Source organism: Orcinus orca, chromosome 17 (assembly GCF_937001465.1).
Source record: "Orcinus orca chromosome 17, mOrcOrc1.1, whole genome shotgun sequence".
NCBI lineage: Eukaryota > Metazoa > Chordata > Mammalia > Artiodactyla > Delphinidae > Orcinus > Orcinus orca.
The window spans coordinates 52938899-52963072 of NC_064575.1; the positions used below are offsets into that span (position 1 = coordinate 52938899).

At 39.6% G+C, this 24174-nt stretch overlaps 1 protein-coding gene across 7 annotated transcripts in view; it reads right to left on the bottom strand.

Annotated features, from left to right (window-relative positions):
• Positions 1–24174, bottom strand: part of NCALD (neurocalcin delta) — a 427559-nt gene that overhangs the window by 156228 nt on the left and 247157 nt on the right. For 3 of the 7 annotated variants that reach the window (XM_033438174.2, XM_004275332.4, XM_049700163.1), the window contains exon 4: positions 12018–12105. The exons of 3 other annotated variants lie outside the window; for them this stretch is intronic. The gene's annotated coding sequence lies outside the window, so the exon portion shown is untranslated. Of the gene's footprint in view, positions 1–12017; positions 12106–12137; positions 12159–24174 lie in introns of those variants that run through there. One more of the 7 variants, XM_033438176.2, reaches the window with a different exon arrangement.

Genomic DNA, 24174 nt, shown 5'->3' on the forward strand with positions numbered 1-24174 from the left:
GCTGCCTTGGCTCCTATCATACCCCTCTCCCCCACCCCCATCCCCGATTAAAATTCTGTGGTATTAGGATCATCAGCTTCTACCAGTCCAGTCCAATGCATGCTGTACCCCAACACTATGCCTCTGCCCAACACGGCTGTGACCATCTGCAGGCACTTACTTCAGCTGTGTGCCAGGGAACATGTGCCCAAACAGAGATATTTTAATCCTCTGGAATTCAGATTTTTGAAAAAAATATTTACTCTTTAAATCTGACTGACCTTTGCAGATGTGTGGGTTTGAATCAATCAGATCTGTATTATGATAAAGGCTAAGGTCTTTTCCTTTCATTATTAAGTAGGAAAGGATGCTAGGGAAAATCTAGACTCTTTTCTAACTCCTTCTGATAGTATTAAATCTATCTTTTATGCCAAGGTCATATGTCAAGGAGAAACTAACCTGCTCAGAGCACGATATCGTTAGCAGGAAGTTTCTTGGAGAGTACAATCCCTTTGGCCCTTCAAGCTGGCCCTCTGGTGTATCTAATCAGTTCTCACACCATGAATGAGTCCAAAAGTCAAAAAGGAGGAGGATATGAGGACCTCTACAAAATCTCTAACCTTTCATTTAATACTCTGCCTCTTTGAGAAACTGCATTTCCCTCCAGTGTTTTCCCTCACCATCACCATCACCTCACCCCCATTGTTTTCCTGCTACTCTGTCTTACTCTCTCCAGCCCTTTCCTCTGCTATTCATTCCTATTTTTTAAGCCAGAAAAATACCTTTTTTTCCTCATTCCAGCTCCTCTTGGGCCTTTCCCTCAAAGAGAAAAAGCTTAGTCACTTCTGTTACTTCATTCCAAAATAAAGTGGACAGTCTCCAGTGTCTTAGAATGGGATTCCCAATATTTTCACTGATAGGAATGCCTTTTTATATACTCCCAAGCTCTAAGATCACTGGGGGAAAGACACTGAGACCCCTAGGATGCTGCCCCTCACCTTCATGGAGGGGTTTCCCAAAGTGTGGAACGCATACTGCTAGCATTCCGTGAGACCATTTTAGGCAGTGCATAGTTATGGTGGATTGGGGCTGTGTATTTGTTGTAGTGTACGTTCGAAAAAATATAGCTGGCGCATCAAATCTGCAATTTCACAGCTATCACTGCTTAAGGCAAATGTAAGTTAAAATATAAAGAGAGGGTGGTTTAAAGAAAGATATTAAGTAAAAATAGTACACAGAGAATATGGATATAGTAAAAATCATGAAGATAGAACATGAATTAAAACTTGGGAAGCCATTTGACAGAAATGACTTGGAACTAGGAAGAATGGGGCATGAGGTCAGTTTCTGGCTATACTTCCTCTTTCCTTGCAAAGCCCTGAGCTTGGGGCAGAGTGGGAACACAGCTGTTACCCAGGCAGAGATTCACAATTGCACACTAGGGATCAAAATATGCAGAAATTTTCCCGAATGGATAAATCAAATTCATATCCTGCTGTAAACCAAGGATAACACTGCCATTGAATTTACAATTAGAAGCATTCTGGTCCAACTCTTCCAGTTTAGAGGCTAAAAAGCCAGAAAGATTACATGACTTGGCCAGTATCTCCTTAGGTGAATAGCAGCAGAACTAGAACTCAAACCGCAAAGTTTGCTCATTCTAAATCTTTCTACTACGTTATTGCTGCTAGACGAGTCTTTCTGATGCCAACAAGTCTTATCTATTCCTGATTATATCTAGCTATATTTAAGAGAGTAGTGGGAGATAAAATCAGAGAGGTAACGTGAATGGTGGGAGGGAGACAGTGTCAGGACTTCAGGCCAGTGTGAGGACTTTGTGGGGTCCAGCTCAAAGATGGAGCTGATTGCTGTATCTCATCTAGGCAACAGAACGAGAGTAAGTGACATAAGCACTCAGAGAACAGTCACTGGGACAATCTGATACTATTGCTATAGAGTCCTCTTCTCAGAGCCTTCTTTCTTAACTTTTAATTTTAGAATAATTTTAGACACACAGAAAAGTTGCAAAGGTAATACAGAGAGTTTCCCAGCTTATCCTATTGCTAACACCATACACAGCCATGGTACATTTATCAAAACTAGGAAATTAACATTGGTACAAAATACTACTAAGTAAACTACAGGCTTTATTTGGATTTCCGCAGTTTTTCCATTATCTTGTTGTTGTTGTTCCAGGATGCAACCTAGGATACCACACTGCATCTGTCACCATATCTCCTTAGTCTCCTCTGATCTGTGACAGTTTCTGGACTTTTCCTTGTTTTTCATGACTTCGACACTTTAGAATAGGTCAAGTGTTGTGTAAACTTTCTGTCAGTTTGGGTTTGTCTGGTATTTTCTCATGATTAGGTTTAAGGAATCGGAGGAAGGATACCACCAAGGTAAAGTGCCCTTCATTTCAAGGGATAGATGCTATCAACATGACTTATCAACAAAGATATTAATGTTGACCCCTTGCTTAAGGTAGTGTCTGTGAAGTTTACTACTGAAAAGTTCCTCTCTTTTTCTTTCCATACTTTATGTGTTAGAAGTATGTCACTAAGTCCAGTCTACACCCAAAGAAAATTAAGCTCCACCTCCTGGATGGAGAAGTATCAAACAATTTGTGACAAAGGTTAAAACTACCACAGTAATTAGGAAATATTTTGGGAGAGAGACTTTGAGGCTATGCAAATATCCTTTTTCTCCTAAAATTTTGCCCATTAATCTTAGGATTCACCACTGGATCTTGCCGGCAGCAATTATTGCTGCAATGTTCTAAGGATGATTTTTTTGCCCTCGTTTCTTCTACATTTCTAGTTTGGAATTTTTCTGTAAGAAAGATTTGTTCCTTCACTCCTGTTTGTTTGTTTATTTATTTATTCCATCATTTGTTTATATCAGTATGGACACATGGATATTTATTTCATTCTTGTGGTTATAACCTATACTAATACTATCATTACTTTTTTTTTTTTTTTTTTGGCCATTCCACGCAGCATGCAGGATCTTAGTTCCCCGACCAGGGATCAAACCCGTGCCCCCTGCAGTGGGAGTGTGGAGTTCTATAACCACTGGACCGCCAGGGAATTCCCACTTTTTTTCCCTTAAATTATAGCTTTGGCTATAGGGAGCTTTCAGGTTGACTCCTGGAACATCTCCCCCCCCCCAGGATGAACAGCTGCCTCTGTTTTAGGGGTGAACTGATTCTTTCCCCATTGTTTTCATGCAGGAAGGTTAGCGTCTCTTTTCTCCCACAATTGTTCAATCCACTGCAGAGACAGTCTTTCCTTTAAGATGGCTCCAACCCCTGGGATTTCTTGCTCTTCATCAGAGCGGAAGTCAAGTTAGAACACCATAATTTAAGACACCAAGCTAGGATGACTTTGGAGGCAGAGAAAGAAAAGATAGTAAAAGAATGCCAGGATTCTCCAATGTATAGTTACTATTTTAATTTGGAGAAGAAAGGAGGGCTTAGGTAGAAGTGCATCCAGATCAAATTCTCCCCAGAGACAAACTTGTTCTCCAATATGCATGATAAAGGGTAAATGACAGGGGAGTGCTAGCACTGTTATTAGTGAAACTATTAAATTTTCATTAGGAGGAAATAGGGATTATGTTCGTTTTTAGTTATTATGGACCCTATCAGCGCCTGAAAGATCAGAGCCAACAAAACAAGAAGTCTGAAGAGTATTACAGCAAGTTCCCACATCTTACAGGGGTGCTATCGCTACCGTCACATACTTGCCAGCAGTGAAAATCAGGAGCCTTATATAGAACATTAGAGTTGTAGGAATCTTTTACTACTCTTTCTTACCTGCAGCCTAATTTCTTTTTGGTTCTACACTGGGCTAATGCCAGCTTTCAGGGCTGATCTCTGTACTTATGGGAATATACCTAAACCTACACCCACCAAGCCACAGTCTAAGCACTTTGCTAATACCATGACAATGGATACAAGCAATGTTAGTTGGAAAGGAAAATAAAAATACCTGCCAGGACGTTTATAAGACATACTACTTGCTTTTGCTGTTCCTGCTCAAAAGAGTAAATACTATGATGCATGTTGCTAAGCAATGTTGCATTTTCAGTCCTCAATAACTCCATTAGTAACAAAGGATGCCTTACTTCTGTGATAATCAGCCTCAGCAACCATGGCTTCCAACGCAAGGCAAAAGTGATTACTGCAAATATTTATCCTTCTGATTCAAAGATAACACTTTTTAGGGATCCTGTGTGAGAGTGACTGACTCTGCAGGACAGTCCCAGATCTTATATTGATGACAACCCTTTGGTTTACAGATGCTGGAAAGTTTCTCAGAGTAAACTGTCAACTAATAGCTTCTCACCCTTTTCCCCCAGTTACCCAGCATTCCCTGGTTACCCAGGATTCCTTGGTTACCCAGCATTCTCTAGTTACCCATCATTCATAGTCATCTAATATTCCCCAGTTACTCAGCATTTCTCAGCTATGAAGTATTAGGCAGAGACAGTCTGCAAGAAAATAATGTCTTCAGCAGGATTCTACCAATGGAATCTCTACTTATAGGAGCAATGCAGCAAAAGACACTACTCTATGAAAGTTAAAACACAGAATCTGGAGCCAGACTCCCTGAGGTGAATCTCAACTACACAGTTTCTTATTGAAGTGACTTTGGCAAATTAATGTCTTCATGCCTCTGTTTTCTCACCTGCTATTGCAATGATTAGATAAGCTGATGTGTGTAAAGTGCTTAGAACGGTGCCTCCTTCTGGAACATTCTAGGTCTGAGGCAGAGCTATAAAAGTGTTTGTGAGTCTTCAAACATCTCCCCAATCAAAACAAGTAAATTCCACAATTTGTGAAGGAGGGAAAAGCTGACTCCAGAATGCACCTTACGATCTGTATTTACTGCTTTTATGTTTCAGAGGAAGAAGCTAGAAATTGCCAAAATTTGAATTCCTATAACATCAGACTGTGACAATTATGGTTCTGGTCATATGCCATATGTTTCCCAGAAATAACAAATGTTCCATGGAAAAGTAAGTGGCCAATAATGGTGAGAAAAACATATTGTTTTTCTTGGCTGTCAATTTTAATATAATGAAATAGTCAAAGAAAAACATGAACATTCAACAGCAACTACTTCTTACCACTTCAGAAAGACACTCTTGAACTACTAAAAGTTAGAAATCTATGTTCAGATAGCATTGTCAAGTATTCTGAATCTCTTACATTTTAAATTTTGAAAAATGTTACTCAAATTCCAGGTGTTTTCCCCAGTAGAAATTACAGTGGTAGATGTTAAACTAACTCCATGTGATTCTCATTTTCAAAAATACAATTTTGGACTGCTTAAGAGTTTCAATGTATCCCCCCTTGAGCTGCATAAAAGAAAGCCATTTTGGTTTCAAATATAGTTTTGTTTCTGTGGGGTTTTTTTCTATGAGGAATATATTTCTCTTAGACAATTTCTCAATATTGCTATTTAACAGGCAAAGTGTTTTAGATTTCTTTTAAGCTCCATTTAGTTTACTTAAATGAAGCTGAATACAGTGAGTTTCTGCAACTATTTAGGGAAAGAAAATTAAATTATTGATTAAGTGAGCTTCATTTATAAAGCCTATACCAGCACTAGCAGGCTGGGCGTTTCATTTCAGTAGATTTTTTACTAAAGAACATGTGTTTTTAAAATAAAACAGTCTGATATTCTCATTCATACAGGTTAGGCATGATAATCCTATAGGTGCTAAAAAGTGATCACGATCTGATCCAAGCTACTTTGGTGCTTTCAGGTGCTGTTATCTGTAATATGATACTTCTACGTGGAATAAGTGTGCTTACTATGGGACAGGCAATGCCAGGTGCTAGAATTATAATGATGAAAAAGCAGACCTGGGCCCTGTCCTCGTAGAGCTTATAGTCTCGGGCAGAGCTACCTAAAGTGTGGTCTGTGGACCAGCAGCACCTCATGAACTATCCTTATCAGCAACAGCACAAGTACAGAGATCGCCAGTAATTGTTCAGACAGTTTTACAGCATTGGACACAGCTGCACTACTCAAATGTGTGATCAAGTGGACTTGGCTCACTGAATGGGGTTTAGACCAGATCAGATATGCGAATTTCACAGGGCGAGATCTAAGTACTGGTCATAGACAGGAAGATACATATTGTCCTGTAATAAACTGGAAATTAAAAAAAATTCTAGTCCTTCTCATAGGTGGTTTGAGGAACACTAGTGTAGTGCTTTCCAAACATTATAGGAGAGAGGGAGAGATTAATTCCAACTGAGAAAATTTGGGAAAATTTCATGGAAGAAATCGTTCTTAAGCATGGATTGGAATCTAAGGGGTAGAGATCGTAGCATGAGAGCACTATAAAGGCAGAAAAATGCAAGGATGCCCTGGGCAACCTAGTTCATTGCAGCTGGAGTGTGATATGGAGACAGGGGCAAATGGAGGTAAAGGAGATACCTCTGAAGAGATCGATTGCAGTCCAGTTAGTAGAGGGCTTTAAGTGCCATGAAAAAGAATTAGAACTTTATTTTTGAGACAACTGGAAGTTCTTAAATATTCCTGAACATAATAGTGACATGAAAGAAGGCTCTATTTAACAAAATAACATTGGTCTCATTTGAGCTATATAAAACACTTTGAGTCAAGAGGCCTTTAGGTGAAGTAAATAATAACAGTAAAAGGAATTTAAAATCTCTCTCTTAATGGTATCATATATTAGTCATACGTCAAGTGAATTTATGTAATCTTAAGTCTTCCCAGGCACCACAGCATAGTAAAATACCACTTTAGAAGATTTAATCATGTACGATTAAAGTGATTTTGAAATGCCATTTCTTAGCTTAACAGTGACAGAGAAAACACACATTCTTCCCGTTTTCAGAAACTTTGAGTAAACCACTGATATTAAGGGAACATTAAACCAATATACTATTGTAATAACTTACACTAAAATGTCAAGTACCATCATCAAAGGATACAAGGGTAGCACTTTTTTCTCTCTGCTGTTTTCGGCTTCCTATAAAACTAGAAATGAACTTGCTGAATGTGCCTCATTCAAGTTTTTATGTGACACCAAAAGGCTATTAATTCTTGCAGCTGACTGAGTAGGAGTCTTTTGTGGCATTAAGATTCCCATAAATGTATCTTTAAAAAAATAGTTGAGCCACTAAGTAAGTTTTAAACTTTGAGGATAAAATTTTGTCAGGCTTTAACAAATAAAACAAGGTCCTTAAAGTGTAAACCACCCCCCCCCGCCTCCCTCCCTGCCTCCCCCCAAAAAACATATTACCGTGTCAGGATTTCACACATTTGGCTGAATAAAAATCTAATTCTGGTTTCATAACATTATTTTTAATTGTGATGTAAGAACTATAGAATTAGAAAGATACCATCTTGTTAAACTGAAAGCTATGCGTTTAGAGTTGGACACGTCTGCAACACAACAACAACACAAAAGCTAATGCAGCATGGTGAGTCCGTGATTATGATAGACTAAAGAAATGGCTCTCAACTGAGAATGATTTGGCCCCTTCCAGAAGACATCTGGCAATGTCTAGAGATGGCTGTCAGAACTGGGGGGATACTACTGGTACCAGGTTGCCACTAAACATCCTACACTGCATAGGACAGCCCTTCACAACAAAATTATATGGTCCAAAATGTTAACAGTGCTGCAGTTAAGAAATCCTGCACTAAAGGATCACACTAGCAACATTTCTATTATTCCTCTTGGATTATATAGAAATAATCACTTTGATGTATGCAATCTAGAAATCAGAAGCAAGGAAGTTCCTGAAGATTAAAACAGATAATTATTATGCCTCCCTTTGATACAATGAACTACTTTCTGATTTTTGCAAACAAGACCTGAAGGTGACCCTCACAGGTGCTCTGGTTTATTAATTCCATCTATGGTAATAATTTATATGCAGATACAAAACACTGTCACCAGGAAATCTTCAAGCAGAAAAGACAGGCATGACTGAAAACTCAAACAAGGTTCCAGATAAGTACTATTTTCTGACTGTAAGTCACTGATGATTTTAAGATGCGCCATCAATTAAATAAAAGCTTTGGGGAATGTGACAAAGAAACATCTCTCCTTAAATGTGTACATTGATTGTAAAATGTGAACCTTTTATAGAGATGGTAAATGTGCAAAATCTATAAAGTATTTTAAGTATATAATAAGATGTTTTAAGCTCTTTTTATAAAAAGAAATAGCAAGACTCTGGAATACTCTCCCTCTGAGATCCTTTTCCATCAGTGTTAGCCTCAGTTATTTTCATTTTTTCCATCGCTCCCCTCCTCCTGCCCCCACCACTCCAGGAAGAGCTGGTAAGGTGCTGGTGAGCAGCGGCCTCACTAGCTCCTCAGAAACAAGAACAAATGCAAATCTCTTAGCTTCCCTCTCTTATCTTATTCTCTTGGAATTTCTCCAAAGTCTTTGACTGTGAATTGAGTACTGTGAAGAACACCTGTGCTGAGCATGGTCCTAGATCTGCTAAAGGATATAACTCTATTTAACCAAACAGAGGAATAACCATACATAGATGCAATATGATATACATTTGAAATTATTTTTAAAATTCCATCGAAAGACCACTTAACACCATTTATTCATAAACAAAAATTTACTATAAAACCTATATATTTGCTGCTTGTTCCACTAGAATTTAAGATCCATGTGAACAGGGATTTTTTTTCTTGGGTTTACTGGCTGAATGGCTGAATGAATGAATGAATACCGTATCTCCCAAACAGCAGAGTCATTATACAATTGCAAACTCCTTTTATTTTCACAATAATGACAGGAGACGACAGGACTAACTCCATGTTATTAACTACTCATGTTCATTCGTTCATTCATTCATTCTCTACTAAGTCTTTCACGATCTGCCCCTGCCACCTCTCTAGCTTTTCCTGCCCCACCCCGTTCTCCAGCGACACTGGCCTTGGTTCAGTTCCCAGTAAGCTCCAAGCTCCCTTCTACCTCAGGGCCTCTGCCCAGAACATTCTCCTCCCCATTCCCAACCTCTTCAGATTTCTTCAGGGAAGTCTTCCCTGATCACCACTTAGACTAGATGTAGGTAGTGCCTGTATTTTATAGTCTTGGTTTCCCATTTTTCTTTGGTTTTTTTCTCCCCCATCATAGTATTGATCACATTTGTAAAATCTATTTGTGGAATTATTTGATTAACATCTTCCCTACACCCCACACTCAACTGTAGACAGAAACCATCCCTGCCTTGTTCCCCATTAAAATCCCCATCATTTAACACAGTGCCTGTCATACAGCAAGCACTCAATAAGTATTTATTGAATGAGTAAATGAATTAGGTTTCTAGGAACATGATCTATTATTAAATATATGAGTCCATGTTACACTATATCATTCTCCACTAGGGCTCAAGTTAGTAGGTGCTTAATCAATACTTTTTGGTTAATTGGAATCATCAGTTATCTACTACAAACTGCATTCTCCTAAGTCTACATGACACTAAAAGAACTTGTTGCAAAATTGCTGAGAAGTCAACTACTCTCTTTCTCTTCTTTTTTCTACAAACTAATAAAAGAGCAGGGTTTTTTCCCATTGAATTTATTAGCTGTTTTGGCGTTGAGAACGAGACTGAGTGAAAAATCGTTGTCAGGGAATCAATTATTTGAATTATTTGTCTCTACTTGAAAACATCTGGAAGGATACTTTAATTATCCTTTAGATATATGGTGTCTTGTGTTCTCAGCCTCTGAGATAATCTCTCCCAATTACTACTCCTGAACGAAAGGTATGCTATTGACAAAGTAGGTTTTTTTGATACAGGAGAATTTCTGAGACACTGAAATTAAAGAGTAGTAAGCTCCTAGGCTAAGAGGATTAAAATAGCATTTTTTTAAGAGAACAAGGAAAGAGGTCTTTAGTGCAGAAAACCGTAGCAAAAATATAATTCCATGTAATATCATGTAACTGAGAAGCTAGTCACATAGGAAGCGTTGGGGAAGAGTATGGATTTCTTGCGGATCCAGACAAAATAATTCTAGCCTAAGGGAGCTAAAGAGAGATACCCAGACAACAGGAAATCAGAAATGACTGTAAACCTAGAGTCTATTCATATACTTTACTTTAAAATAGCTTCTTTACATATATCTTTCCTATCTATTGTCAGGAACTCTGTCACTAGGTAATTTTTACAAGAGTGTCTGGAATTCTTGAGCAAAATTCCAAAAGCCCAGGAAATTGGGGCAGTGTTTGCTAACTTAGGCCATTCCTTTGGAAAGCCCCAGTTAGACAGTTTAGCCTCTGTTTAAGGGGTCGTCCTCGTCTCTGCCTTGCCCATTCCTCTCTCGAGGCAACAGTAGTTGAGCAGAAAGTGGCTCCTTCACTGCCTCAAGAGCTGTTTGGTCAATTTCTTATTCAAATCGTCCTCCTTTGGGTCTGGCAGATGCCTCAAATTTGCAGCACAAACTCCTGTAGCCTCCCCTTGCTCTGCATAAAGCAGAGATGAAGTACAGTATATTTGGGACTCACTCAAGAAGGGAATCTGCAGTGAGGAATCACCTGTCCCTGAGATCACAGACACAGAAGAGAAACTTGGATGCTTGAGGAGGGGCAGAAACAACCAGCCAACAGCAGATATAATGATTCTCTACACCTCACGTCAAGGGGAAGGGTTCTTATGTTGGATCATAGTCATGCTTTACTGTCTTTGGGGATAAGAATGCACATTTTTCTATTATCCTTTAGTTCGATATCAGAAAGATCCAAGGAACTAATGCAATGGCTACTATCATGTTTAGGGTTGAGATCCATAAGTACTTCAAAATATCTCAAGCTGCCTGATCACTGCCAACTTAAATGCACAATTCTTTCTTGGGCTCCAGGAGAAATGCACTGGGGTTGAGGCTTAGTTATCAATGTCATGAGGAAAAAAAAAAAAAGATTTTGGTTAGCTTGACTTCAAATATTTTATTACTCTCCTCTAGATCTCATTAAAAGAACTGGCCTATCCAATTTGGAATAAAGGCTTTTCACTTTCACTTTCATAATACATCCAGATGAGCCATGTTGCTCACCTAATAATTAAACCATAGAGACTTAATGGGGATGAAGGAAATGGGATGAAAAAGAGCTAAGTACATTTAAGTTTCATTTTATATTCACTTATCTCCCTTCCCTGCAATATCAGCAAAATACAAACTAAAGCTTTGTTCTGGCCCACATTTACTTTAATATTTTTGCCATTTTTTCCTCATATAAAACTATTTGGCCAAGTAAATATTCATGCCTTATTTACAAACAGTCACAAAAAGTATTACCAGGGCTTAAGCGATATTATCTTGCCTACAAATCTTGGCTGACTCTCATCTAGGGCCATTAGCATATTTTGAAAAATTTCCAAGAAATTCATAAATCAGCAGATTTCCCTTCCTGAAAAGCCAATTTCCTAAACATTCAATGAGATGGCTTTTGAGACCCACAGCAACAAAGTAGGAAAGTAATAATGTTCCTATCTTAACAGTAAATTCACTACTGCGGGTGCTGCTGCCCTCATTAGAATTTCAAAAGAATCTTTTCTGAATTAGAAAACATTCCATCTACTTGCTGCACAATATCCTCTTCAATTTTCCATACCAAATGAGTAGATTTGGAAAGTAAGGAGGGGCACATAGTTATTGCCTTTCTTCCAGGAGGCAAGTCAGGTTTTTACTTCTTTATAACTTCTCCTACATTTTTTTAAGTAAATTTCCTTAGCCTTCTATTTAATCAGAGGCACCACAGAAGAGAAAAGAATTTTTACAAAAGTAGAATGGCGGCATAGTTTTCTTTTTGGTAACATACAAATTCATCTACAGTTAAAAATGGAAATGTATACTTCACAACAAAGTTTTCATGGCAGATATAAATTACCATTTTCTATTTAACAAATACCAAAAACATATAAACACACAACAACTTAACTAGGATGCAACATCTTTGCATTCTGAATCATAATTTACACAATTTAAAACCCAGGCATTTGAGAGGTTAAAAAAGTAACTCACGATACGCAGTCACGCAGCGCCTCGGATCTCAGAGCCTTCTGCAGTTATCACGACAGATTTTATCACCCGCAGTTCTCTGGCCCTGCGACTGAAATCACTCATAATTAATGAATAACTTACTTGAATACTTGACAGCTCAGTAAGCGGTTTATGTAAGGCCGTTACTTTTATTTCTTCTGTAGTTGCCTTTGCAAACAGGAAACAGGAAACACACCTACAAGAACACTGACATATCTCAGCCTAATTGGTCTTTGCCTCAAAGTACTCAGGGGTAAATCTTGTACTGCAGGGGTGATAAATACAGTCCCTAAAAGAGCAACACTCAGGTCCTGGCATGTCAAAGTTTAAAATCCTTTAGACAGATGCCATGCAGGAATTGTATTACAAGCTTTCTTAGTAATATTCAGGCCTTATGGCCTTAATCCTGGAAGGACTATAAATTTCAGAATATATATTTATATATATATATTATACTTATAAATATGTATATACATATGTGTGTATATATAAACATAAACATATAATATGCTAAGTAATATATTATATAAAATATATACATTATTTAAAATAATAAACATTAAAATAATATATATAATTTTTTCCTGGAATAGATGTGGAAACTATCATTCAGGAATCTTTTGGCTACAAATAACAGAAAACCCAACTCAAACTCACTTAAACAAATAAATAACAAGACATGGAAATATTTTGGTTCATTGAGCTGGGGAAGAAAAACCTGGATGTAGGGTTGGTTTCTGGAAAACAGGGGTTCACTATGTATATCATTTGACTCTCTGCAATTCTCTTAGCATGGCATTCTCTGTAGATTGACTTCATCTTGTGGCTGCCTTTCCTCATGGTGCAAAAATATAGCTTCAGCAGTTTAAGACCACACATCCATCTCCCAAGAGTGTAGTGTTAGCATGCTGCCAGTCTCAAGCTCTGAAGTCATTCTGACTGCCCATCACTGAATGTCACGATACTTTGCTGAATGACTTTCATCTAGCCTTATCCTTAGAGGAGAGGGTAAGGAAGGACACTCCAAAGAAAAATCACATGGAAAGGCATTCAGATTACTAAGAGGAAGAGAAAAGGAGGAAAGGAGTATTGGAGGAAATCAACAAATGTCCACTACAACAATGTTCGGCAATAATCTGAATCTGAAGACTGGTGTTTGAGGATGTGTATCTATGAAAACACTGGATCTTGGTCTATCCAAAGATGTCTGAAAGAGAATGAGCTGAGGTTTAAGAGATATTGATTACCCAAGTCGTTGCATTTAGTAAGACTTTCTATTAATAGTAGGTTTGCTCTCTGAGAAAATAGTTCAGAATGTTTCCACTTTGTTTATGAAACATTTTATAATGTATGAAATGCTCTTGCATGTGATCTTCCATTTTGTTATCCAAACAACCCTGCTAGGGGGATAGGCAATCCTGGCAGGAGCTTAGAGAGCGGGGCAGACACTGCTGGTTAACTATCCAACACCCAGTCTACCCTCTGTCCTAACTGAACCTTGATTTTGCTCAGGGCAGCAATTTGCCCTGTTTAAACTACAGCTAAGGATGGGCAGGTGGAACAGTTGGGGCCTTGGAGATGTAAGCTGGAGGTGCTAGGCAGAGCTCCTGGAAAAGCTCTTTTAAAAGGCTCTGGCATTTGCTTTTTGCTCTTTGCCCTTCCTGTTCCTATGCCTGAAACTGAGCAGAGACTTGCCAACAGAAAGCGCCGCTGGAAGCAGTGCCAGGACAGGAAAATGTGAACTGTAATTGACCAACTGCTGGAGGCTCTCTGGGGACAACTCTGAGAGTTAAACACTCCAGGGGGACACAGTCACTGTGGGGGGGTCCTTACAATACTGTGAGATTTACTTCCCGGAGCTCTACCAGATGTCCACAGTAAATACCAGAGAAAAATCCCCTCAGGCTTCTGGAAGGGGGAGGGGAAAATGAACATTTTTTGATATGCCATAACACTCTGTTCTTGCCCTCAGGGGAAACTAGTTAACCAGAGCCTAACCTGCTAGAATATCCTCAGAGCCTAACTGACCTGGGGAAGGGAAATACTCAGCTCTAGACTCCTCTAGGCTTCCACTGTGGGAGAAGGGAACTGCTCAACTGCAGCCCACTCTAGCCATCCTGTCCCACCTAAGCGAGGAGAAAAAAACTGAGAAATACTTGGGAACTTGGCAGTCCAAAGGCACAGGCTCACCAAAAGACTGAGACCTAATTGTAGGATGCATAGAACGCTTCTTTTCCCTGAAAACTCGCTACCACATTCCTAAAGATCTATTTACAGCAGTTCCTTTTACCCGGTACATCATGTCTGGCTATCAAGAAAAAAATTATAAGGCATACCAAAAGAAAAGAAAAGGCCACACAATTTTTAGAGACAGAGCATCAGAACCAGCATGGCAGGGAAGTTGGAACTGAAAGATAACAGAGCTCTCACAAAGGTTGGAATAATTTACTGAGCCAAAAGTCAAGGAGGAGCCATACCTAAAGATCAATTCCAGAGGGATTAAGGACTTAGCTGAAAAAGCAAAATGTTAAACCTTGTAGAAGAAAATATAGGATAACATCTTTCTGACCTCCAAATGGGAAGAGTTCTTAAGGCTAAGTCCAAAAGTGCTAATCACAAAAGGAAAGATTGATAAATTTGCCTACTCTACTATTAAGTTCTTCTGTTTATCGCAAGGTACAATAAAGAAAGAAGACATGCCAATATCTGAGACAAGTTTGCAACCTGTGAAACCAGCAAAAGACCGGTATTCAGATTATATAAAGAAATGTTACAAATCAGTAAGAAAAAGACAACACAATAGAAAACTGAGCAACAGATCTGACATCTCCCAGAGAAGAAAAATATGAATGGTGAACAGTTTTCTTTCTTCCTTTCTGATCTGCCTTTAATTTTCTCTTCTTACTTTATTGCATTGTGTAGAACTTCCAGTTCTATGTTGAATAGGAGTTGTGAAAGAGGGCATCCTTTGCCTGCTCCTGATCTCATGAGGAAAGGATTTAGTTTTTCACTGTTAAGTATGCCACAACTACTGAGACCACCTGCCACAACTACCGAAGCCCGTGCACCCAGAGCCCATGCTCTGCAACAAGAGAAGCCACCGCAATGAGAAGCCCTCACACCACAATGAAGAGTCGATCCTGCTCGCCACAACTAGAGAAAAGCCCGCACGCAGCAATGAAGACCCAACACAGCCAAAAATAAATAAATAAAATAAATAAATTTATTAAAAAAAGAAAACTAAGTCCTTTGATAATCTAAATCAGGGGTCTGCTACAGGCTAGATAATAAACATTTTCAGCTTTGCAGACCATACAGTCTCTGCTGCAACTACTCAGTTCTGCTGTTGTGTCACCAAGGCAGCCTAGATGACACAAAAACAAATGAGCAGGCCTATGTGCCAATAAAACTTTACCTACAAAAACAGGCAGTCAGTGTGCAAGTCATTGTTTGCCAACCCCCAACCTAAATCAAGCTTCTGGTGAACAACTGGCTTCATATTTTCTTTCCAAACTCTTATCTTTCATTGTGGTCACTTGATTAGAAAGGATACCAGAATTTCATTTGATATGGTCTTTTCTTTTTTCACAAGGTTATAATTAAACCAAATTCAGGACCCCAAGTGGATGAGGGGAAATCAGGAGTGGGTACTGAAAGCTCTCCCTGGGACTTTCCCCCCAAGCCCTGTGGACACCACCCCAGGGTGGGGGCAGGGCAAGGCCAATGGAGTGAGGAGCTCACTCTCTTTGGGCACAAATTTTAACGGGGGGCACCAAAAAACTCAGTAATCAAAGTAAATATATTAATGCAATACTTTAGAAAGTCAACATTGTTTTGAATTGACGTTTTGTTTGTCATAGGTATTTTTGCATTTTGATTTTGAAAAAAAAATATTGCATTAAACGTTATTTTATGGAGTTTTATGGTGCCTTCTTTAATTTTGTGACAAAGCGAGTGCCCTAGTCACCTCCCTCCCCATTCCTTAGAACCAGCCCCATGTCACCCTATGGGTGCGTTATCAGCACCCACTGCCTTTCAGAGGATGATGTACACCTTTTTAATGTTACCTTTGGACTAGATCATTCCTCTGGGCTGCTTTGATACCATTTCGGTTACCGGACCTGCCTCATACACAGACAGATTTGAAGCGTGTGGAAACTCTTGTACCTGAATGTCTAGAGTCACTTCTTGAGGGACATGTTAAGGTGAAAAGGAAACTAACATTTTATAAAATACACACTAAGTCCCAAGTGACACTAGGGTAAGGGACTTTCTAACCATCATTGCTCATGACAAGCCAATGAGATTTTGTATACGTTCTTTTGGATGAATGAGGAAATGGAGGCTCAATAAACGAGGATTACAGAAAATATTAAAGCCAGGTGGAAGCTTCCTGCTACAACTCATTACCCATCAAAAAGCTAACACTGTGGACATAGGTAAGGCACCTTTTTGCCTCTCTCCCTAACATTTGCACAGAACCTCTCTCATGCATAAAGAGCGTTCCAGTGCTTCATCTCATTTGAGCTTCATGATAAACCTGGGAAGTAAAAGTCTCATATGTAAGACATGCTAGCATGGACTCATCAATTCTATTATATGGATGAGGACATACTCAGAAAGGTTAAGAAACATAGCCCAACGTCACCAGCTAATGAGTGGCAAAACTGGAATTATAAACCTAGGTCATCTGAGGCCTGGTGAGTTGTGCTTTTCATCATATCCTTCCCACCCTGGAGGAGCACCCCCAGCATAGGTATCTTTGACCCAGTACCACTCATGTTCATATCACAGAGAGTTCCCAAAAGGAATAATATCTGGGACTAGAAATTCTGATAGAAGGAAACTAGCACATAAGGGAAGGATCCTGAAGTATTGAGTGCTATCTACCCTGATAAGGAAGACCTGAGGTAAGGGAGTGGAGGGAGTGTTAGGAACCCCTGGAAGGATGGAGGCATGATGAGGCTCAGAAGGACAAGGCCGACCTTGGCCTGCTGCACCCCTTTGCCAAGGGTCATCCTCTTGGTGCCAGGATTCATTGTAATTGTAATTAAAGCAATTGTAATCCATCAATGCAACTTCTGCTCAAACCCCCCAATCTTTCTGAAGATGTGGTACATATATACAATGGAATATTACTCAGCCATTAAAAAGAATGAAATAATGCCATTTGCAGTAACATGGATGGACCCAGAGATTGTCATACTGAGTGAAGTAAGCCAGACAGAGAAAGAGAAATATTGTATGATATCGCTTATATACAGAATCTAAAAAAAAAAAAAAGATACAAATGAACTTATTTACAAAACAGAAACAGTCTCACGGCCTTAGAGAACGAAATTATGGTTACTTATGGTTATGGGGAGGCGGCGGGGGGACGGGGGGAAGGCGGGGAGGGATGCTTAGGGAGTTTGGGATTGGCATGTACACACTGCTATATTTAAAACGGATAACCAACAAGACCTACTGTATGGCACAGGGAACTCTGCTCAATATTCTGTAACAACCTAATTGGGAAAAGAATTTGAAAAAGAATAGATACATGTGTGTGTATAACTGAATCACTTTGTCGTACACCTGAAACTAACACAACATTGCTAATCAACTTTTATTTTTACTTTCTATAAAATAAAAAGTTAAAAAAAAAGCAAAAGAGCAATTTCCAGCGTCCATTTGCCACAGGTGCCACCAAGATTTTGTGATCAGAAGGAACACCATCCGAACACAGGGCACAGAGAAGACCATTCAGATGGGGGAGAAGGCTCAGACCAAAGTGAGGACCGGATACAGGAGCTGAGGAGAGGGACAGGGGGCATTAGGATATCACTTCCAGCCCAGAGCCAGGGAGAAAATGGCAGGTGCTCCACTTTGGAAAGAAATCACATTTCATGTTACTCCAAACAACCTCCAGGGAGGCATCAACCCACATGAGAGGTCACACCTGGTATTGTATCTCTGTAATGAGATGTACAACAGGCACTTTCAAGTGTTTAAAGTACTTGAATGTGCAAAGTTTCACAGTTGGTCACATGTTCACAACAGCTATGTGCCTCTTTCATTGGGGGAGCTGCCACGCCATGCTGGGATTCCACAGGGCAGCATGGCTTCCCCATTCATCAAAATAGAGCTGCTGAAAGAATCCTCTGGCAATTTTAACTACACGAAAATAGAAGACACCCCAGGCAGAGTGTGAGAGACCAACCTTGTAAACAGCAGGATGGTAAGGTATAAACAAGAATGGAAAGAAAACATACAGCCTTAAAAAAAAAAAAAGTTGCTTTTGACAAGGACGATAAAATGGGAATAAATTGAGCCTCAAATATCTGGAACAAAAGCCCAGAGAAGTGTTAAATCACAAACTAGGTGGCTGCAGGAATTTGCAGTGACCCATTCCAATCTGCCAACTCATCCCTTTTAGCATCAAGCTTGATTTTACGGACCCCTCTTTCAGTTTTATATGCTTAGGTTTTTGTTTGTTTGTTTGTTTTTCCTTTTTCTTTCATGCACCACAACCAGCATTTTTAAGCAACTTTCCTAAGTCACATCTTTCTTGGTCTCTGACCCCACAAACAATGTTGCTTTGGAGAAAGAACCACAAACCACAATATTTCCATCTTTCATTTGACGGGATCTTGTTCTTGCATGCAGAGAAAATATGTTCTCATACTTGTACTAAGTCTTGTGCTGGTAGAAGATGTAGTGCAGCAAAACTCCAGCATCTCCTGTCCTTTCAATCTTTCTACCAATAATTAAGCACTTGAGCATGTGCTCTAGACAGTGGCCTGGGGATAACAGGGATGAACTGTCAGAACCTGGGTTTGAGGACCACACAGTCCAATGGAGGAAAGAGACTCAGAAGTAAACAGTTATGAAAAGGTGTGAAGCTACCTTTATCCCTCCACTCTACAGTGATAATGTGCATGGGTTACACTCAGACTTTTTCCACTCCCTAGCAGACTGCTTCCAGGCCAAAAATGCCTCTGCAGACCAACCGATCAGGGGATTAGGTACCAGTGGCTAAGCAAGCACAGATATTGGACACTACTCATGTTCTCCTATGAAGGGAGGAGGTCCTTTCTAGGAAGCTATCCTCCATCCTCCTCCACCTCCATCATTGCCTTGCTCTGTATACCTCTTCTCAGCCTCAGACCTCCAAACTGCCTTGCTTGGACTTACAATCCTCCCTAGCTTTAGTTATTATTATTGCGGTCACCCGTGTCATGCATATTTACTATGTGCCAAGAACAGCCCATACAGTCACTTGTTGAATTTTCATGGCATCCTTGGCCTTTGTTATTGTGGTGTTATAAATGAAGGAAATGATCCCCAGGAAATTTTAGACACTTGTGCAAGCCTACACAGCTGACAAGTAGAAAAACTGAGATTAGAAGACAGAACTGTGTGATCAGAAAGACTCTTAAACAGTACACTGGTCTGCTCCACAGGCACATGTGGTCCAACTGCCCTGCTAGGTTATTTACACTATAAGGACAGAGATCACCATTTCCGTTCTTTTAACAGTTCCTATGCAGGTACACCTGTAAGCAAGCAGAGTAGGAATCTCCCTGTGTGGTGTTATTTAAGGGAGGCCAGACAAGGATGGGTTAAAAGTATCTTCACTGTTGCTTATCACAGTGTCTGGAATTTCACCATTGGAGATACATTACTTTGGGTCTTGAAGTCTTTCTGGTTTTCAGGATTTCTCTATTAGAACAAGATTGTCCTAGTAGTGTCATACTCAGCTGAGACCTCAGTGACATCAGGGCCTCAGAGAATGAGTCACAGCAGAGATGCCTAGAAAGGAGCCTGGGATCTGGGAATAGCAAAGTGGTCCTCAGAGGAGGATGAGAGGTCCCAAAGTCAGGAGTGATCGTTTTGCTTGGCTGACCCCACTTCTGTGGTCCCCAGCACAGGGCGAGCCAAATGGAGCGTACATAAGTCTCGATCTGAGGAAACACTGTTTTGATCAGGTGTAAGAGTAGGAGACATTGGGCATGGTGACAGGTAGTCATCAAGTTCTGAGGAGCCTGAGCTTTGTGAAGGCGCAAAAGACAAGAGGCAGAATCCTTGCCCTCAAAGTGCTAACAGTCTCTTTGGGGAGAAAAACTATCCCTAGCAAAGAATGGGTAAATAAGACAAGACAGGAATGACCAAGAACAGAATACATGTGTGATAGGAAACTCAGGAAAAGGAGAGCTCAGTGTGGGAGGAGGTGGTGTGGGCATCACTGGGGACACAGGACCCCAAGGACAGTACCAAATAAAGAGATATGATGAATGGGTTGGTGAATGCCTGTCTTATGCCAAAAGAAGACCCAGGTGACAACGAATTGCTACCTCGGTACTCCCAAACAAAGAAATCCAGCTCCGATTTGATCACCATGATGCAAAATGATGTTAAGATGGTCTAGAAACAAAATCTGAAGACAGATATAATGTACAGAGATACTATTTAGAATATATACTACTTCAAATTAAACTCAGGTCTTTCGATAAAAAGATCAAATGGTTGCTCCAATCGTACTATTAAAAAACCCAGAATTTCAGTAATAGGTGAAAATAACAGATTTATATATTAAAGTACATGGTGAATAAATCTGATGAAATCATTAGGCAAGACTAAACCCCTTTAAAACCAGGAGGAAGAGATCTGATGATCACCACAGGCCAACAACATTGGCAAATTCCAAGACATTCCCCTGGATTCAGCTCTGATAAGAATGCTTTATGCTGTGACCTTCCAGCCAAAGACAAATGCTCTTCTTCTGGGATTTCACGTAATACTTCCTTCCTAAGCAGGAAAGGTTACTTCTATTTAATCTAACTTATCTTGTATTTTTTTTTAAAGTTCCCTTTATTTAATTCCTACAAAGAAAACATCTCCAAGGAAGAAAGGAAGGAAGCAAGCAAGCTTTGACCTTTATTTGCTACATGAGCTATTTTACCAATAGCTACAAGTGATTATGTTTTCACTATTCTGAATAACAACCCTTTGCACCCCTTGGCATAAGAGAACCAATAGCTGCAACCTAAGGCTTACTTGTGAGTGAGCAGAAAAATACAGGCAGAAAAAGACTAGAAAAAGGGTGAAGGGTAAGGGAGGAGGAGCCACAAGAAATCACTTCTCCTTTGAGTTTCTTAACTAAATTATTGCAATACATATTTTCTTTTCATGTCAACTTGGCGGCTAATGAGCCTCATTTCCACAAGTTGCTTGTTTTCTTTAAGGTGGCTGTATATCTGAGACAAACTGCAAAGGTCTCTGGTTCAATCTGCTAATAGGTTTGTATTAACCTCCATGGAGATGCACAGACAGTGAACACATTATCCAAACCCACAATTCAGACGCAGGGTCTAACAAAGGGTACTTGTGCTTTATTTCCAGATGCAAGCAGCAGCTTGGCAAATGCAGTTCCAATGACTAAATGTTAGGATTTCTGGGACATTTTGGTCTTATAAGGAGCAATCAGGAAAAAAAAAAAGAAAAAATTGTGTTCCTGAAAATCTGGGTGGTGATTACAAAACTGGAGCAAAATGACAATAGCAGAATTCCTGTATTTACTACTTTATAAGAAAAGGATTCAGAACCCATAAAAAGAAATCAGTGAAAATGGATATTTAATACATTTAAAATATACAAATTTATAACCATCATGTAAAATGTATCAATTAAACAGTATCATCCTATTAATAATTATTAGTAGGCAGAGTGTAAAAACATTAAGTATTAAAAAACTAAACAGTCTCAAAAATGAAAAAAATTAAGTTACAATATGTTGAAAATGAGATATTATTTGGACTTTTATAATGAGAGGGCATAAATGTTGTTGCCACTGAGAACATATTTTTGTGCAAATTTCTTCATGGAAAAGGAAAAAAAAACACCCTAATGGGGAAAACGGTGATGTATTTATGAGCTACCTCCAAATATATTTCTCTGACTCCTTCATCTTCAAATACTCCTCAGAGTTTAAAAATATTCATCCAAGTTCAATATAATGTTGTGTATTTGTGTGTGGATGGGTGGGATGAAACTTATTTAGTTACTTCGAGTTGTAGTTTGCTTGAAGGCAACAAGCAAGCATTTCTGACTTGTTCTCCTTTTATTTGGTTTGATCCTCTATGCCCAGCTGCCTGTGTTGGTTTCAAAACTCTCCTGTTGTAGTGGACACACCCTAACGTGACTGCCCAGTGAGACACGCCCTAGGATGATCCCCTCCCCTTGAGTGCAGGCACAACTTGTGACTTGCTCCCAAGCCAAGAGAATACTGCAAAGCCATAGGGGATAGTCACTCCCTTGATTAGGTTACACTATGTAAGTCTCCGTCCTAGCAGACTGGGGTCAGAGATTCTCCTGCTGGCTTTGAAGTCAGCTGCCACGTTGTGACAAGGCCTGTGAGAAGCAATCAGCCACATGGCAAGGAATCCTGAGTGATACCTGGGAGGTGAGAGCACCACAGGTGACAGCCAGCAAGAAAACAAAAGGCCTCAGTCCTACAACCTCAAGTGAATCCCACCAACAACCACGTGGAGCTAGAAGAAAAAAAAATCGGGCTCCAAAAAGGAACACAACCCAGCCAACATCTTGATTATACCCTCATGAGACCCTAAGCGGAGGACCCAGGTAAGATACACCCAGATTCCCAATCCACAGAAACTGCAGGGTAATGGTTACATGTTGTTTTACGCCACTAAATTTGTTATGCTGTTAAATTTGACAATCCACTTCGAACTCCAATAACAATTATTCTTGCAAAAAAGGTTTGTGTTGCCAGTGCTATTTTCTTCCTCCGTTTGAGGACAGCAGAAATATAACCTAAAGCTTTATAGATGTGTACACCTCTGTCCAATTCAAAACTTTAATGCAGGGCTTCCCTGGTGGCGCGGTGGTTGAGAGTCCGCCTGCCGATGCAGGGGACACGGGTTCGTGCCCTGGTCCGGGAGGATCCCACATGCCGCGGAGCGGCTGGGCCCGTGAGCCATGGCCGCTGAGCCTGCGCGTCCGGAGCCTGTGCTCCACAATGGGAGAGGTCAAAACAGTGAGAGGCCCGCGTAACGCAAAACAAACAAACAAACAAACCAAAAACTTTAATGCAGAATATAATTCTCCATGTATGAGTCTCAAAACATAAATTAGCTGAACTGAACATTTTTCAAAAAACTATTATCTTGGCACTTGAAAATTGGAGAGTATACCTTCAAACCAGTTTTTTTTTTTTAATGTGCATACTTCATTATTTTTTAGAATAAAGTTTTTAGTTTTGAAAGTTTCAGATTTGCAGAATTATTGTGAAGCTAGAACAGAGAATTCTTGTATACCCCGCTCCCAGTTTCCACTGTTATTACATCTTACATCAGGGTGGTACATCTTTCACAATTAGTGAACAAATATTGATACATGTTTATGAACTAAACTCCATACTTTATTCACATTTCCTTAGTCTCTACCTAATGTCCTTTTTCTGTTCCAGGATCCCATCCAAGATACCACCTTACAGTTAGCTGGCCAGTTGACTTAGGCTTCTCTCGGTTGTGACAGTTTCTCAGACTTTCTTTGTTTTTGATGACCTTGGCAGTTTTGAGGACTATTCAGGTGTTTTGTAGGATGCACCTCTATTGAAATTTCTCTTATGTTTTTCTCATGATTAGACTGGGGTAATATGTTTTGGGAGGAAGATCACAGAGGTCAAATGCCATTGTCATCTCACATGATGTGAAGGATACCTACTATCAATATGGCATGTCTCTGTTAATGTTAACCTTGACTACCTGGCTTGAGGTAGTGTTTGTCAGGTTTCTCTATTGTAAGTTACTCATTTTTAAAAAAAAATCTCACTCCCTTTCCATACTGTGCTCTTTGGAAGAAAGAAACTCTGTGCAGCCCCATCCAGAGTTATGCTTTACCTCCCATATAGCAGAGTATCTACATACATTATTTGGAATTTTTCTGCATAAGAGATTTGTCTATTTTTCTCGTATATTTATCCATTTATTTATATCAGAATAGATAGTTATCAGATTTGGGTTATACCTCAATACTAGTTATTTATCTTGTGGTTCAAATTGTTCCAATTTTGGCCACTGGGAGAACTTTTAGTTGGCTCCTATATCCTTTCAACATACATTGTGTCACAGTCATC